The following is an 18,676-nucleotide window of genomic DNA, read 5'->3' as shown; positions in this document are numbered from 1 at the left end:
CATCCCAGGCCTGCTGATTTTATTTGGGGCATGCATAGTTCTTAGGTCTTTTGTGGTTGCCTTATTTATCCCTGAATACAGTAAAGCCAGTGGAATTCGAAAGCATAGCAACAGCATCAGTGGCAGCTGATCAACAAGGAAGACTTTGAGCCCCTGCTGCAAGACAGCAGCATCTGAGGGCTCTCTTCCTTCCAGGAGCCTGGGAATCAGTGCACTGACTGTAAAAGCAGCAGGAAGGAAGATTCTGCAACCCCTGTCTCAAAGAGCCATGGAGGGAGCCACACCACGTGGAGACTTCCCTGTACTGAGGCGGGGGATGCCAAGTTTGATAAGTGACTCCTCCCTCCCTCCTTTTCCTCCTCCTGCCTCCTTTTCTTCCATTCTTTTTCTGTCTGTGGGTACATTAGACAAGGTAAGATTTGAAACACTTTCTGCAAACAATGTGCAACTCAAAGGTTATCTGGAGTCTGCACTTTGAAATGCAAATGGAAATCATATATCTGGTAAAAAGGATGGCTTTCCTTTAACAACTCCAGAGTAAGGGTGACAGCGGTTGTTCCAAACCCTTTTCAGCATAACGTGCAGGATTATAGTGGTACTGCTGTGTCGGCAAGATTTCAGGTAAAGAATCTCTTCTCATTTATTTCTCCCTGTTTTTCTGAACACATGTCCACTTAGCCCACAGGTGTTTATGAGGGGCCACTCTTAAGAGCCATTCTCAGGGATCTATTGTCTTTGTTCAGAGGTCAAAAGAAAACCAAGTTTTGCTCTCCTTTCATACTCTCCACTTTCACTAGAATGAAATTCAGCATGTACACCTCTGGGTGTTACTAATATTGACCAGTGACCATCTTTACCAGATGAAGGTAAATTTTCTTATAAATTTAAATCATGTAGAATTACCAACTCATATTCCTGGACCTAGAATCTTGGTCTGATACAAAGTAATTTTACAGAAACAAAACAAAACAAAACAAAACGCCATCAAGCATTCTGGTGGCAACATAGAAATTGGAGGGTGCTTCTAAAAATTTTTTGAACAAATGTGAACATTCCTAAGTGTGGATGACAACTAGTAACTGGATACCAGTGGAATTTATACCCAAATTCAGGCTCACATAATGCTTTATTACTGCTCCTTCCTTCCCACATCTCCCATGTCCTACTTCTCAAATAGTTTTCCCATCCATCACACTCCTGCCTTAACTGCTCTGTAGTATGCATTTAATTTCGATCATACTCTCAATTCAGTCTGTTTATCACATTTTTGAATCTCATGGGAATATGCACATCAAATTCCTTTCTAAAATATGATGGTTTAGGGAAGCTCAGTTTCACAGCGTGTCTAACTAATTTTTCAAGATGTTTTATGAACAAAGAAAACTTTACAGGTTTATATGTATTTTGCTGCACTAGTAAATGAACCATTAAATAATGCCCACTTTTAACAGAGCACTCTTGAAAGTTTTACAGGTATGAAATATATGTAGATATTGTAAGGAGTTAAAAATTTTTTTGATGGAGTGCTGTGTGAATCTTGTATTTATAAATGTAAGGAAGGTATTGACAGAAAAAATATATACAACTTTTATAAAGGATTGTGTACTGACTATTTAGTACCTTTAAAAGAAAATATATTTTGAAAGCTGTTCTGCCATGAGCAGAGACAACATATCCTTTTACTATACTGTTGGCTTTTAAGTTAAGCTTCCTAATGCATAATAACTTTGCAATGTATATTAAAAAACAACATTAAAACTGGCACATGGACAGACATATAGACAAATGGAATTGAATTGAGAGTTCAGAAATAAACCCTTGTGCCTATGGCCAGTTGTTTTGGACAAGAGTTCCAGGTCCACGCAATGGGGAAAGAATAGTTTCTTCTACAAATGGTGTTGGGAAAACTGGATAGCCATATGCAAAAGAATTAGGGGGAAAACCAATCTCACACCATACACAAAAATTAAATAAAAGAACCCAACCCATAAAAAGACCAGAAGAAAACATAGGAAAATATCCTCAGGACCTTGTATTAGGCAATGGTTTCTTAGGCTTTACACAAAAAACACAGGCAACAAAAGAAAAAAAAAATAGATAAATTGGACTTAATTGAAATTAACAACTTTTGTGCATGAAAGAATTTTATCAAGAAAGTAAACAGGCAACTTACAAAATGGGAGAAAATATTTGGAAATCGTAGATCTGATGTGGCTTTAAAATCCAGAATGAAGAAATTCTACAACCTAATTTAAAAATGAGCAAAAGATTTGAATAGACGTTTCTCTAAAGAAGATATACAAATGGCCAAAAAGCACATGAAAAGTAGCTCAACATCATTGGTCACTAGGGAAACGCACAAAAAGATGCCATCTCATACCCAATAGAATGGCTACTATTAAAAAAGAAAAAAATAGAAAATAACAAGTGTCGGAGAGGATGTGGAAAATAAGAATACTTGCTCATTGATGGTGGAAATGCAAAACAGTGTAGCCACAGTGGAAGACAGTTGGTGGTTCCTCAAAAAGTTAAGTATAGAATTACCATATGTTCCAGCAATCCCACTTCTAGGAATATATCCCAAAGAATTGAAAGCAGAAACTTGGACAGATATTTTTTGTTTGTTTGTTGCATTAATCTTTTTTTTTCAAATTCAGTTTTATTGAGATATATTTACATAGTCTACAGTCATCCACGGTTCATAGTACCATCATATAGTTGTGCAAGTAAAGAAGAACACTCAAAATGTCCCATCCCCCCATTTCCCCTATTATTCATTTGATTTTTATTGCCATTTCTCCATTCATCTGCTGGACAGAAGTTTGCCCACTGATGTTCATGGGAACACGAAAAGGTGGAAGCAACCCAAGTGTCCATCAATGGATGAATGTATAAACAAAATGTGGTACATATATGCAATGAAAAATTTTTCAGTGGTAAAAAGGAATGAAGTCCAGATACATGTGACAACATGGATGAACCTTGAAGACATCATGCTGAGTGAAATAAGCCAAACACAAAAGACAAAGATTATATGATCTCACTGATATGAAATAATTAGAATAAGCAAATCATAGAGTCAGAAACTAGAATATAGGTTACCGGGGCCAGGGTGGGAATAGGAAATAGGGAGTTAATGCTTAATTGGTACAAAGTTTCTGTTTCGGGTTATGGGGAAGTTTAGGTAATGGATGGTGGTGAAGGTAGGACAACACTGCATGTGTAATTAACAACACTAAACTATATATTTGAAAATGACCAAAATGGAAAATTTTGGGTTGTATAAATATATGTTACCAGAATAGAAATTTTTAAAATCCATAGAACTGTACTACACAGGTAGTGAACCCCAACGTAAACTATGGGCAACAGTTAGTATAATTATAATAATATTGTTCCATCAATTATAGACAAAGTACCATACTAATGCAAAGTGTTAATAATAGGGAAAACTTTGAGGTGGAGAGGGGGCAGGAGGAGAGTGGTGTATGGGAACTCCATACTTCCTGCATTAATTTTCTTTAAATCTGCAACTTCTCTAATTTTTTAAAAAGAGGAACTTTTAAAACATTGTCTACAGGTGTCATTACAAAACACAAACACCAATGGTTGTATCTTTTAGAAGTGTCTTTATGCTTATGCAATTTACTTTTTAAATACTTCCCTTTCTTGGTTGTCACTTTTTTTTTAATAAACTTTTTAATTGTAGTATAACACATACATAGGCACTGTGCATTTTAAAAGGTTCCTTCTTAATTATTTTAAAAAATTATTATTCAAAATTGAATATAGGACAAATAAATCAATTCTCACCAAACATATACTGAAAATTTTCCCAGGGCTGGTAGGTGTCAAATAAAAAACAAATATGGACTTGGATATGAAAGACTTCATTAAAAAAGATAATTGTAAAGGAGAAAGGGACTATTGCAATCGGGTGAGGGACCTATTGTAATAAGGAGAATGCTCTGTCAGGTCTGTGAGTGTCTCAAGAGTTAGGTGAAAAGGGTTTTTCTTTTATAGAGAGGAAAGAACTGGTGTAGGGAAGTGGGATGAAAGGTTGGGATGATCAGATAGTAGATAAAAGAATGTTTTATGTTGAAGTAGCTTATTTTATGGGAGGCACCCTTAAAGTTCAGGGATTTGGAGGAAGGAGAGAAGTTTAACCAAAGTTTGGTTAACAAGCATTTTCTTCCAATTGATCCGTGGGGACGAGCAGTTCAGTTAATCATTTATGAGGCAAAGAATGGGAATGTGGAGAGTCTAAGCCTGGTCTTGTCATAGGTAAACAAGAGGGCTTCTGTGAATCTTATCTAAGTCATATGGAGAAGGGTGGTTTTTGGGTAAGACATTTTTCAAAACAACGATGGGGAGAATTTCTTAAACGTCACTGTTTTCAAGGATCACAAGACTCAGGTAAAATTTAACAATTCTCATCGGTAATGGTGAAATAGAAATGAATAAGATCAAGTCTGTGTCATCCAGAGTTCACAACCTGTTGAGGGTAGGTAGATGGGTGTGGATAAAGATACAAAGATAATTACGGTATCATTTGAGAAATTCTAAAATAGACGCCTTCATTCAAAAAATATTTATTTAGTGCCCACTATCTGCCAGGCACTGTGAAATGTACCAGGAAGTCAGGACCCTGGAGCTTAAATGCTAATGGAAGTAGAGAAAAGAGATGTGGCAGAACTGGGAAGTACTCAATTAATTTTACTCCAAGGGATCAGGAATGGAGAAGTGGCATTTGAGCTGGGTTTGAAAGAAGTAGAATTTCAGCAGATGGAGGAAGGTGTTTTATGTTTAGGAACCATCATGATCAAAGATATGAGCTAGTGGTGGTTCAAGGACATGTTTGGGGAGCTGGGAGAAGACTCCTGTGGTTGGAAGTGGATTATTAATTTGGAAATGGGGACAGTGGCAGGAAATGAAGCTGGAGAGCTCCTGGAGGCAAAACAAAGAGTCTTGAATGCCATGTATGACAGAGATATTTACTGCCCACCAAATACCTATGTACTCCCCACATTTTCCAGTCTTCTCACAGTTGGAGGGAACCACTTATCTAGTTTCACCAATGGGAAGCAAGCCAAAATCACATGTCAGTTCTGGGCTAAAGCATAGAAGAGTGGATGTGAGTTCTCTTTTGGCTCTCTTGCCTTGCCACAGTGATCAAGGAGGATGCGTGTCCAAGTGGTGCAGCTCCAATATGGTGGGATCTCCATCGGTCTGGGTCCATGTGGAGCAGAGCATCTGGCAGCTTGCACTGGGTATGTACCATGAGCAAGAAATAAACTTTTGATATATTAAGCAGTTAGGATTGGGGGAATTAATTAGTTACTGCAGCATAACGTGGCCTATCCCAACTGATAACCCAAGCTAAGAAATTTGGAATTTACCCTAGGGGTAGAGAACAGTGCTTGAAGAGTTTTAAGCAGAGGCGTACATGGTCAGTATTGCCACACAACTGGCATCCACAGTGTTCCTATTAATGGGTACAGTGGTCTCATTAACCACTGTCCCATCTCAGGAGGGTTTGTGCTTGTTCAGTTCAGCTTCTTCCTGTCTCCTTCCTCTCTCCTTGCTAAATATAGCAGCCCAGAACTTCCTTGTCCCCACTCCACTGGGTCCAGGGCCCCACCCATTGCTTTCAGCTTATAGATGTGATACTGGGGCATTGTGTAGGTATCTGTCACTTGAAGTGACTGCATAGGTTCATGTCTATGTTGTATGGTATGGATGGGCATCTCTTCAGCTGGTCAGGCAATAGATGAGTTATCAATGCTGATGAAGTTTCATATTCACCAGCTGCCCACAGAAGGAATAATGTGCATGGGTGAGTTTGGGACAGGCAACAAGATGTTCTCTCTCTGGTCATGGCTGGGTGATCTGTGACAATGGCTCAGCACTCACCCTGCTCCTCTTTGCTCAAACAATGACCCTGGAAGCCATTCTTTGCCGGTTCTATTCATGTGGCTCAACTGAGCTTCTCTTCCTTGTCCATCTTTGTAAACTGCTCCAGATCAGCTGTCAGGCTGGTAGGACCTCTGCAGTGCCTCCCTCCTCTTCATCTTTTTCTCCTTCCCCTGTCCTCTAACCCCTTAGAGTGTTGAGAAAATCTTTCTTTCTCTTTTTTTGTGTTCCTCATTAGTACTTCCTTCTTTCTCTCTTCTAGTTCCTCTGTTCTCCTCACTTTTTTTTTCTTAAACTTTTTATTTTGAAATAATTTTAAGCTTACAGGACAGTTGCAAAAACAGTACAAAACCCATACAGAGATCCTCTAGTTCTTTATGTGTAGACTTGATGACCTAACAAATCTAGAATATGAATTATCAACAAATAAAACAAATCCACAAACTACCTACTCTCACCCCTCCCCCAATATTTCCCTTTTCTTAAGAGTAAGAATATTCAAACTGCACAAGAAGCAAGGGATAATAATTGTGATAGGGAGGCAGAAACAAAACAGTTAAACTTTGATAATAAAACACTTTGAGCCTTCGCATTCTGCCACAAGCATACTAGGACGATCTGAGCTCCCCTGAGAACAAAACTCACTTGCTCAAAGCCCCTCAGCTTTGTACCATTATGGGGAGCCATCTCAGCCCGAGTCCATTCTTATTTAGATCTAAATGTCTTTTCTCTCCTTCTCTCTCCTCCAGTTCCCAGTGCCCCAAATTCCTGTCTCTTGGAGCTGTCCATAAGAGGTAAGGAGTTATTTGAAATCAGAACTACCTCTCTACCCCAAGAGATCTTTTGATTGTTTTGACCTTTCTCCTTCAAACTGGGCTCAAAAGGTCCTTAGAAGGGTTTTTCCTAGCACAAGAGCAATTTTCTCTCAAAAATGAATTCTTCTGCCATCTCCTTTAACAATGAATACAAACAGCAATTTTTTGAGTCTCCACGATGCATGTTTTATTTCTATTATTATTTTGAATAGAGAATACACCCACTTGGTTTCAAATTCAAAAGCAACAAAAGGATACACAGGATAAATTTCTTCCTTCTTTATCTACCAGTCACCCAGCATTCTCCCCAGAAGTGATCCACAGTACCAGTTTCTTATGTATCCTTCCAAAGCATTCTATGCATGTACAAGCAAACACAAATACTTGCTTTCTCCTCTCTTCTATATTTAACACACATGATAGTATTCCATACATATCGCTTTGCCCCTTACTTTTCTCACGCTCACACACACACGTATGCTTGGAAATGCTCAATTTTACTACATAAAATGCTTCCTCATTCTTTTGTACAGTAGAATGGTATCCCATTGTATGCATGTATCGTACTTTACCAAAATAATCCCCTACTGGTGGACATTTAGGTGATTCCCAATCTTTTGCTACTACAAGCAGTGCTGCCCTAAAAAAAACCTTGTAGATATGCCATCTTGCACATGCTTGAGTATATCTGTAGAATAAATTCCTGGGGGTAGAAATGCTGGGTTGAGGAGAGTGATCAGTATTGCCAAATTGCCCTTCTTTGGGTTTGTACCAGTTTACACTATCACCAGCCACTAAGAGACTCTGTTTTCCCACACAGTGCTCTACATGTATTTTTAGAAAAATCTTTCTGGGGCCATGTAGAAATCTTATTGGAGGAGAGTACCTGGAATTATCTAAAAGGGAGATGGTGGGTTCTAGTAAAGTTTGGTGGGGACAGCCAATAGGAAGGAAGATTCATTCTCTTTAGGGGTCAGAGAAAGCTTTCTGCAAAGGACACTCTTGAATTGGGTTTTGAAAAATTGAGGGCTCACCAGGCAGAGAGCAGGGATGTCTGTGTGACCGTGCTGGCTTTCTGGAAGTTTAATCTGAAGATGTAATTTTTTGAAAAGAAAATATTGTATGCCTGAGGATATACCTTGCAGAATTACCAATAAAAGTGGGAATAGGAAATTATTTGGTAAGGCTTAAGTAATCATGATACATGAACTCTATGGAAAATGAAAGTATGATAACAATAAAAATAATTACTGTCTATTAAGGCCTTACTATGTGTCAGGCACTGGGTTAATTACTTCACATGCATTTTTTTCCCCACTTAATCTTTACCAAGTGAAGAAACTGAGACTCAGAGATGACAAGTAACTTGCTAAAGATAACATAACAAGGAAGTAGCAGAGCCAGGATTCCAAAAAGGTACGTCTGACCCGAAAGCATGTGCTCTCAACCACTAGAACAGCTCTCTCTCTCTCAGCTCACTGAGCTCTCCAGAGCTCAGGGGGAAGGTGTCATTGGTGACGAGGTGACTACAGGTGAGAAAACTGAAGCTCAAGAGGTTAAATGACTTGTTCAAAAGAAATATAAAGAACACATTGCAGCATGGAAAATGTTTGCTGAATAATACAAGGGACAAAGAAAGCTGTGTGCATAATTGTTTATATGTGATGATCACAGCTGTGTAAAAATAGAACTACCTCTGGGTGTGCTGACTATCCATCCAGAATATTCTAGGACAGTCCTGGGTTTAAAATTTCAGATTTTTGCTAGCCCTATTGCCAGGGTTATGATCTGATTTTAGGAAACCTGAGGAAATAAGGAAATTAGGTATAGCTAACAACTGTATCAAAGACATTTACTGTATTTGTAATACTATGAGCATATATATATATATATACACACACACATACATAAATACACACACCCATGCGTGCACACACATGCACACACAGTCTTCAGTGTTGTCACAGTGAATAAAACATTTTCAAAATATGAAACTCAGGAAAACTAAGGGATGATATCTGATACAAATCAAGAAGGTTAAGGAAACAAACATTATGAGAGGGTGTCTTAGCCTCACTAATTAATGTAAATTGATATCAATGTTTGTCTATTCATTAGAAAGCTACTCTAGTCATTGGATTTCTGTGGTGATTATTTTTTAAAGGTTAGCCTTGACCAACTCCATTATAAGTTTTTTTTGGTACAGTACAGAATCAAGAGAGGAGCCTTATGCTTATTTCAAATAGTGAAAGTAATAGATATCAACTGCCTGTTTCAGAAAGATGATTTGGAATTCCTTTATCAGATCATTTGTTCACCCTGCCTTCATGTGTGATCTTCTGTTTATTCACTTCATTCAAGCATTCATTCTTTCATTCAACATTTCCTAGTCTTCTATTATGTGCCACGTTCCATGGTGGGCACTGGGAACGTGAGCAAGACTTGGTGTTGGCTCGTGAGGGGTTCACTGGTGGAACCAGACACATAGACAGATAGTGATAATGCAGTGTGATAATGTGCTGTTTCAACTCAATTCAGTAAGTGTGTATTGAGGGCCAGCTCTGTCCAGATACTGTGTTCATAGACAGGAGAGAGGAGAGAGACTGGTCCCTGCCCTCCGGGAGCTCACAGTCTAGTGGGGAGACAGTAACAAATCAGTGACTAAATCATTACAAGTAGTGGTCAGCTCTAAGGGAATGAAGAATAACAGGACGGGGGACCTTTTTCAGGCAGGAAGGTCCAGGAAGAGCTATGACAGGCACGTGCAGGGTACTGTGGGAGCAGGGAGCAGCAGCTAATAGAATACCCCATGGAGGGGTCAGGGAAGGCTTTTCCAAGGAAGTGACCCTGAACAGTTAAACAGGAAAAAAATGTCAAGATTTGCAATCCCAGGAGAGGGATCTGGGACACAAAGGCATGGAGGGGTTGAAGTGACTGAAAGCATGAACCCCTGAGGGACCAGTGGGTGATTCAGTGGCATAGCGGTACAAGGGTCAAGATGAGCTGGAGGGGTAAAGCAGGACAGAACATGGCCATGAAAACCAGGCTGTGAAGCTTGGAATTTATCTGGATAGTGGTCAAATACCAACCCATGGTCCCTGGCACACCAGATTCCCAGAGCTCCTCATGGGTCCCAAAATCAAGAAGGAAGAAAACAACTGTTATTATGTGCAGTTTTTTAATCACTTGTATTTTATGCTATAACCAAGTTGTATACTTTAAAAGAGATGTCACAGATTATCTGCTGAAGATTTAACTTTTTTATTTTTCAGCTCTAGGGAAAGATGGCATGAAAGACCTTTTGGGATAATTTACCTTTAACTGCCCAAAGATTGCTCCCTCATTCCTAAAGGTGACACGTAGGACACCTGGAGACAAAAAGGAGGGTAGTTTGGGATCCCTAAGGGATAGACACACAAACAAATTTTGATACAGGGCTCTTGGCCATCTGGAGCCTTGGAGAACGGCTGTGTGGGAAACCAAGCTCAGGGCTGGACAGCTAACTCCCTGAGACCCTTCAAGGACCTGGATCATGGACGGGGTCAAACCAGGAAGATTGTGAGCCAGGGAGAAAGAAAAACCCCAGACTCTGGCTGCTTGGCTTGAGAAGCGGACTGATCTCCTTCCTGCTGCTGCAGCTTCAATCTTGGAGTTTGGGGATCATTTCAGGAGGAGAGGAAAATTCCATTGGGGAGAACAGGGCTTCTTGCTAATCAGACACTATTTTCTTTAAGTTGATGGTTTTGACTTGAGAAAAATAAAATGAAGTGATTGTATTTGCACTGAGAGTTTTTGAAGACAATTTTACAAGTTACATGTGAAATAAGGCAACCCAGAGTGACTTGACCTAAGGTGTCACATTTTGAAGGACATTTAACTGGGTTTTGGGATAATGCCCTCTGGCTCCTTCTTGGGGCAGGAGGCCCTTGCTGGGACTGGTGCAGCAGAAGAGGGGCTGGAAAACTCCTGGCTTTATGAGCCAGGTATAATCTTCAGGCAACCTTAGAGGTAGTTACTTCCATTGTCCCAGTTTGCAGATGAGACAGTGGAGGCTCAGTGGAACAGGTGTCTTGCCCAGGACCACTCTGCAAGGCAGTGTCAAGACCGGGAGTGGGACTTGGGTGTTCTAATTCCCTGGGCAGGGCTATTTGGACTCCAACAAGGTGCTGCTACTGCTGAAGGTGATGAGTAAGAAGAAAGAGGTGAGGGGGAAGAGGTAAAAACAGAAACAGAAAAAGAGAAGCATGAAAGCGTAGGTGAAGGAAAGGAGGATGAGGAAAAAGAAGGAGGGAGATCAACTTTTGACTAAAACCTTAATCCAGTCAGCTGTTATGTGTGGTTTTTTTTTTTTTTTTTTTTTCTTTACATTCCAAAGAAGGTAAGACATTTGCTGGCCTGGTTCTGTTTCCACTACAAGATGCAGTGCAGCATTTGAAAAGCCTATTGTTCCCTGTTGTGATAATATAGCTCTCTGTAAAAGGCAGAGTCCTGTAGTCCAATGTGCAAAGCACTGCCCTCCCCCCTACTCTACTGGTGACCTGTGGGGACAGCTGAATGCCTTCTGGTCCGCTGAGCCCAGAAGAGTGGGGCTGGGCTTTCAGAAACAGCTGGGCTGATTCATCCCAAACAAAAGCCAGCTCTTCCTGCTAAATCCCTGGCAGGCGCAAGCTGTGAGGCCAGCAGGTCCCTCTGCCCCTCCGCAGGAAATGTCTTCTTGATCCAGCTCCAACAGCGTTGGTCTCCTGCTTGAGAGCCTATGACAGCCTCCCACTGCCCATGCTCACAGCCTTACGTGGGAGGCAATGCCTTTGAGTCAAATCTGGGTTCCAGCCCCAGCTCTGCTGTTTCCCAGCTGTGCAGCGTAAACAAGTGACTTCATCTTGTTGAGCCTCACTTTCTCAATCCATGAATCAGGAGCAAGAGTAGCTCTAATCTGATAAATTTGTTGTTTGTGTTTCATGTAAGCCTGATGCATCTTGCTGACCCATTGCCTTTGATTTCCATGACCCAGCTCACATATCCTACTTCAGTCGCCTTGGCCCAAGCTCACTTACCTTCCACAGCTCCATGCCTTTATCTATGTGGTTGCTATATGGTACCAGCTGCTGTATACTATGTCTAAGACCTAGGACAAGCATTTGACGTGGATAATTTCATTTAATTTTTTTCACAACCCTTTGAGGTAGGCAGTATTATCAGATGAAGAAACTGAGGCACAGAGAGATTAAGTGACTTGGGGTGTCCTCCAAGGCTGGGCTCACCTCTTCTACCTTTGTAGTCTGCTTGGACTCTGTGTATGTTCTCTTACCCAACTCCTGAGCTTCGTCTATTGTGGTTCCTATAGCACCCTACTGTAATTGTTTCCTTGCCCACAGGCGCTGCAAAATCGAGTCAAAACTGATTCATCAATAGGTCCTTATCTCCTAACACACAGTTTGTCACACAGCTGGTACTCAGAAAAGCAGCTAGTAAATAGTAAGTCAGGAAAAAACAGAACACATGTACTTCTTATGTGAGTATGGAACGAAAAGAATACAAATTTCGCACTGCCTCAAAGATGTTTTGGTGTATGTGTGTTTAAGGGATTTTATGAATCAGTTTTTCTTTCTAAAGCAGACCAGTTTATAACCATTCTTAAAATGGTTCTACATTTCTAAAACAACTCCAAATACCTTCCATATGAGGAAATAATGAGTTATTTTCTGATCAAGCATTATAGAAAGGTACAGGGAACGGCTTAATGTCAGGCCTTCGTATTTTCAAGATGAAATTAAATAACTGCTGATCCTGAATAGGAAATGTGGAAAAGGCTTTTCTTTTCCCCTAACTTTCTTCCACTTTCACTGGAGACAGACCTGATTTCAGATCCCACTTCTCCCATTCATTCAGCTGCGGAACCTTAGCCTGAGCCTGTTTCCTTATTTGTAAAACCAAAGATACTAACACCTAACTTATAGGGAGTTGTCGGGCATAATTAAAATAATAAGGTGGCTAGAATATAATAAGCACTCACAAGTGGTAGTTCTAATTATTCTTTTTATTTTTATTTTTATGAGTGACATTGTCATAGGGCCAGCCAGATGCAGCTGTGGACAGCAGTGACAGGCCTGGCAGAAGGAGGAAAGGCATCTAGGCAGTTGTGCTATTTCCTTGAAAATCTAACTTGGGAGACTGGATGGAGGGGAATCCTTTGTAACAGAATCAGTGACCCTCTGCTGATGCTCAAGCTTTTGAGTGTCTCACCCAGCATTGTCTGAATGTCACCGGCATTTACAGGGCCTAATTATATAATCCATTACCTGCAGGGCTTATGACTGAGCTGGCAGTGGTTGAATGGAACTGGTAAGTTAAGTTCTCATTAAAATAATGGGACAAGCACACTCCAGCCTGGGGCATTCAGAAAACGTTAGGACTGGCAGCTCTTGGAATTCAAAGTGGAACCCTGTCCTGAATCCTTCTGATGCATCCCAACTCATTCTTATACAACTAAAGTCAACTCTTGTCATTTCTCTCATTCACTAATTAATACGATAAAAGTTTGCTAAGCATCTGCTCTGTGCCAGGCACTATTAGATGCCAGGGCCATACTGGAAAATCATGCAAGCATAGTTCCTCCTTCCCAAACAGGCAATATCAAGACAGAAGGTTGAACAGGGGAACCCAGAGTATTGGGCAGAAGTGTGCTAGGAAATATTAAACAACAGGCTCTCTAGAGTAGGATAGAAAGCCCTGCTTGGTAATGTCAGTCAATTCCCATGGTGTAAGTAATCCCACTATGGCTGATATCAGATTACCAATGTGATGTTACTGAATGTGGAGCTGGGAAGAGATGTGCAATAGCACACAACTATATAGTATTTGCACCATATAGATGAGTAATTAAAATAACCTCAAGAGCATAGGTAACAGTAAAGTATAATAAAATAATTAGGAAGATTAGGAAGTGGTAAGTTTTAAGCATTTATTACCTTTGTTAAAATTTATTTAATTATAGATTTACATAATTCAATTTTTATTGAAGGCTTTGTTTAATACCTGGCTCCCCAGATTCCTGGAAATTTAACAGTTGATTCTTGTGAGCCAGTTTGAGCCTGCTCCAGCACACCACTGAAGGGACCCAGGCTGGGGACAACTCTTTCAGTCTGGAGAATTTGGGGAACCTTCCCCTGGAGCAAATAATAGACTCCTTCCCATCTTCCAGGCTTGCCTTCCTCTGACCTCCACATTTTGCTTATTCTGTGCCCTTAACAGAAGATGCTGTCCCCTTCTTCAGCTTTATTCTTATCCTTTCCATTCTTTCAAGGCCCTCTCCATCCATAGGTCTCAGCGGGAGAAGACAAGAATGTGCAATGTGACTGCCACTCTGGATAAAGGGTAGGCATCTGACCCAAGTCATGGTGTGGATCACAGACAAGGATTCCAGTTCATAGATGGTAAAGCCATTTTCTGGGGAGCAGAGATGCTTGCCTGATGTGAGGCAGGGGGATGAAGCAGATGGGTAGAGATGAAAGATAGGGTGAGTGTACTTTCCAGGTTCCCTTTAGTTCTTAGGCTCTAATTCTGGTCTGACCCTGAGCCCAGATGCATCCTTGAACTAGGGCTCCAGGGGATATTCCAGGATCTCCTGAGAGCACTTGCTCTATTAATCTCATGCACAAGAATCCCCATATCAGGCTCTGTCTCTAGGAATCTGATATAAGACATTTATGCCCAATAAATACTTGTCTTAATTTATTTTTCTTAAGCTGGCTCCAGGAAAGAGCTGAAACCAAAAGAGCATTCCTGATCCAGAAATCTTCCCTGGCCAGCCCAGTCTTCTTTCCCCTGAGTTTCTCAGCACCCATCTATTCATTTAACATGAGCCTTGCTGGCTTTCTCTGTGAACATGGTGGAAAATGGCTATCTCAGAATGGTGGCCTTGCTAAGCCTACTTATAATTTTGCCTATGAGTCTCCCCCACAGAACCTCTTTGTTGCTCAGATGTGGCCCTCTCTCTGTCTCTCTAAGCCCACTTGGCAGGTGAAATCACTGCCCTACCCCCCTACATGGGACATGACTCCTAGGGGTGTAAATCTCCCTGGCGACGCAGGACATGGCTCCCAGGGATGAGCCTGGACCTGGCATTGTGGGACTGAGAAAATGTTGACCAAAAGGGGGAAGCAAAATGAAACAAAATAAAGTTTCAGTGGCTGAGAGATTTGAAATGGAGTTGAGAGGTCACTCCAGAGGGCATTCTTATACACTATATAGATATTCCTTTTTAGTTTTTAGTGTATTGGAATAACTAGAAGGAAATACCTGGAACTGTCAAACTGCACCCCAGTAGCCTTGATTCTTGAAGATGACTGCATAACTATGTAGCTTACATGGTGTGACTGTGTGATTGTGAAAACCTTGTGGCTCACATTCCCTTTAACTAGTGCATGGGCAGATGAGTAGAAAAATGGGGACACAAACTAAATAAAAAATAGGGTGGGATGGGAGGGATGGAATGCTTTGGGTGTCCTTTTTAATTTTTATTTTTATTCCTTTTTTTTGAGTAAGGAAAATGTTCAGAAATTGTGGTGATGAATTCACAGCTATATGATGGTACTGTGAACAATTGATTGTACACTGTGGATGATTGTGTATATGTGAATATATCTCAATAAAACTGAATTAAAAAAAAATGGTGGCCTTGGCTTTCAGAGATCACAAGTCCTCATAGGCCCTGTTAATTAACCACAGTTGTCACATCTCAAACTCCAATTCCAAATTCTGTCAGCCCAGCTTGGTTCTGGCATCCACCAATAACGCTGTCAACTGTGGTCAGGGACAGGGTTTATGGTACAAACATGGGTACCCAGTGAGGGCTCCCCACTGGCTGGGGGTTGGCAATTCTCAGAGGAGGGAACAAGCACCCCCAAATTGCCTGCTGCATGGCCTGTGTGTGGCCTTTGTTTCACCTCGTCCTCACTGCTGGGGAGGAAGTGGTCTTCTGGCAAAAGAAAACATCAAAATTCTTCTGGGAGAGGAGCTCCATATCAGCAGGAAAAAAATAAAAGAAATTCACTGTGAAAGTCAGAGTCCAGGGCAAACAGGCCTTACTGATGCTGGGACCCTAAGTGGAGAGGAATACAAAAAAAGGGGTCTAGAAAGGAATTGGGGCAGAACACCAAGACAGAGGGGGAACTTCTAGGCATCTGCACAAGGCAGACATGACCTCAACTGAAAGGGCAGGTCAAAAGATCTATCCTGACCAGCAGTGGCTGCTTGTATATAAAGCGCTATGAATTGCGTGGCTCTGACATGTGAGTACTGGGTATCATCACTGTAACTGGTTGAATGGCACCCCCCACCCCCCAAATTCATGTCCACCCAGAACCTCATCAAGTGACCTTATTTGGAAATGGGTCTGTGCATATGTAATTAATAAGGATTGAGGTGAGGTCATACTGCATTACCAGGGGCCCTAAATTCAATGAGACTGTCCTTATAGGGCCAGGAAAGGACATACAGACACAGAAAGAAGAAGGTGATGTGAAGATGGAAGAGAGATTGGGGTGCTGCATCTACAGGCCAATGAACGCCAAGGACTGCCTGCAGCCAACCAGAAACTAGGAGAAAGGCATGGGATGGTGTCTCCTCCAGAGACTCCAGAAGGAACCAGCCTTGCTGACACCTTGATTTCAGACTTCTGGCCTTCTGAACTGTGAGAGAATAAATTTCTGTTGTTTTAAGCCACCCAGTTTATGGTAATTTATGGCAGCCCAAGGAAACTGATACAATTATCATCATCATTGTCATTATTTTAAATTACTTCTGATAATCACCTGTTCCTGTGTGCCTCTCCAGTCACCAAATAGAGCAATATTAGGGCTACATTCGCAAGCCCCTCTGCTTTCTTGGACTCAATTTTTTTTTTTAATTATATTCAGTTGTATTGAGATATATTCACATACCATACAGTCATCCATGTGGTACAATCAACTGTTCACAGTACCATCATATAGTCATGCATTCATCCCCCCAATCTATTTTTGAACATTTTCCTTACATCAGAAAGAATCAGAATAAGAATAAAAAATAAAAGTAAAAAAGAACAGCCAAATCATCCCCCTCATCCCACCCTATTTTTCATTCAGTTTTTGTCCCCATTTTTCTACTCATCCATCCATACACTAGATAAAGGGAGCACAATCCACAAAGTTTTCACAGTCACACTGTCACCCCTTGTAAGCTACACTGTTACACGATCATCTTCAAAAGTCCAGGCTACTGGGTTGGAGTTTGATCGTTTCAGGTATTTACTTCTAGCTATTCCAATATATTAAAACTTAAGAGGTGTTATCTATATAGTGCATAAGAATGTCCACCAGAGTGACCTCTCAACTCCATTTGAAATCTCTCAGCCACTGAAACTTTATTTCGTTTCATTTTGCATCCCCCTTTTGGTCAAGAAGATATTCTTAATCCCACAATGTTGGGTCCAGATTCATCTCAGGGAGTCATATCCTGCATTGCCTGGGAGATTTACAGCCTTGGGAGTCAAGTCCCACATAGCAGGGAGGGCAGTGAGTTCACCTGCCGAGGTGGCTCAGTTAGAGAGAGAGGGAGGGCCACATCTGAGCAACAAAGAGGTACTCAGGGGGAGACTCTTAGGCACAATTATACGCAAGTCTGGCCTCTCCTTTGCAGTAACGAGCTTCATAAGGGCAAGTCCCACGATAGAGGGCTCAGCACATCAAACTGCCAGTCCTCAATGTCTGTGACAACATCAGCATCAGTCCAGGTGAGGAAATCCAGCTCTTCCACATTTTCCCCCGATTCCTCAGGGGGGTCTTGGCCTCAGTTTTTCCATCTCTAAAATGAAGGTTTCTCTAACATTCCCTCCACCCTGATGTGATACTTTCCAGTGATATGGAGACAAAAATTCAGAGGCTCACCTCTCTTTGCCTGAGAGAAGTTGCTGAGGTTGGAAAGGATATGTTAGATAATTCTAAGGTATGTGTGCCAGAGATTGTAATCAAAGAGCTCAGAACCAAATGGCCTGTATCTCTGCCTCTCTCCCTACCTGACCCAGAGTGGGTCAGAGGCAGCTTCTGGAAAAAGCAGGGAGTGGGCAAGAGAGGCTGTGAGATTCCCCGGTGGGTCAGCATTCTGCTTCCATTCTCAAAGTGGAACTGGGTGGCTTCCCAAGGCAGGAAGGATGGCAGTTTATGATGTAGCACATTACGTAAAGACCTGGGCCGAGGACTTGAGCACAGGGAATCAGACTGCAGCAGAGCTCTGCATTTCTGCATCATGCACGGGCATCCAGTTCCTGTGGTGTCACTTGTGTGACCTCAGGAGGGTTACTTAAACCTCTCTATGCCTAGCCTCCTCATCTGAAAAATGCACATGGTAAGGCCCATCCTTGTTCAAGCAATGGTTCCTATGATTACTGGGGTTGTTATGAAGAGAGGGTGGCAGGAGGGAGAGACAGGCTGGGATTCCCCAGGCTCTGTGGCTTCCTTGGCTGCTATTCAATGGTAAAAAAAAATACAGGAAAAACCAGGAAGTGAGTGCCATGCTCTTGGCTTCTCTGCTACTTAAACCTCACCAATATTTTCCTGCTCTGGCTTACCGGCATTCAGCAAGGCCTAGGACTCCGGTGCATCTCACCTCGTGTTAGAGGAAGCCTTGCCCTGACTGAACTTGGCGCTGCTGCTGAGCACTTAGGCAGGCTGGGAATGGGCATCTCGGTCATCTGGTCCAGTGCCAGGTTGGCAGCGTGGATTCTCCCAACTTGGAGTTGGGAGCAATTGCAAGATGCCTGTGAACTCACATTTGTATGAGGACTGTTGGGAGGCTGTCCTATGCCCCGCTCCATTATAAACGGCTATTTTTCAAATGCTGTTGAGATCAATAAAGTATTAATTTTGTTTAAAAGTGACCTCACACCCACCATTTGACCAATGTGGATTTTC

This window comes from Choloepus didactylus, chromosome 10 (assembly GCF_015220235.1).
Source record: "Choloepus didactylus isolate mChoDid1 chromosome 10, mChoDid1.pri, whole genome shotgun sequence".
NCBI classification, from domain to species: Eukaryota; Metazoa; Chordata; class Mammalia; order Pilosa; family Megalonychidae; genus Choloepus; species Choloepus didactylus.
Note: the sequence above shows the minus strand (reverse complement) of the source record.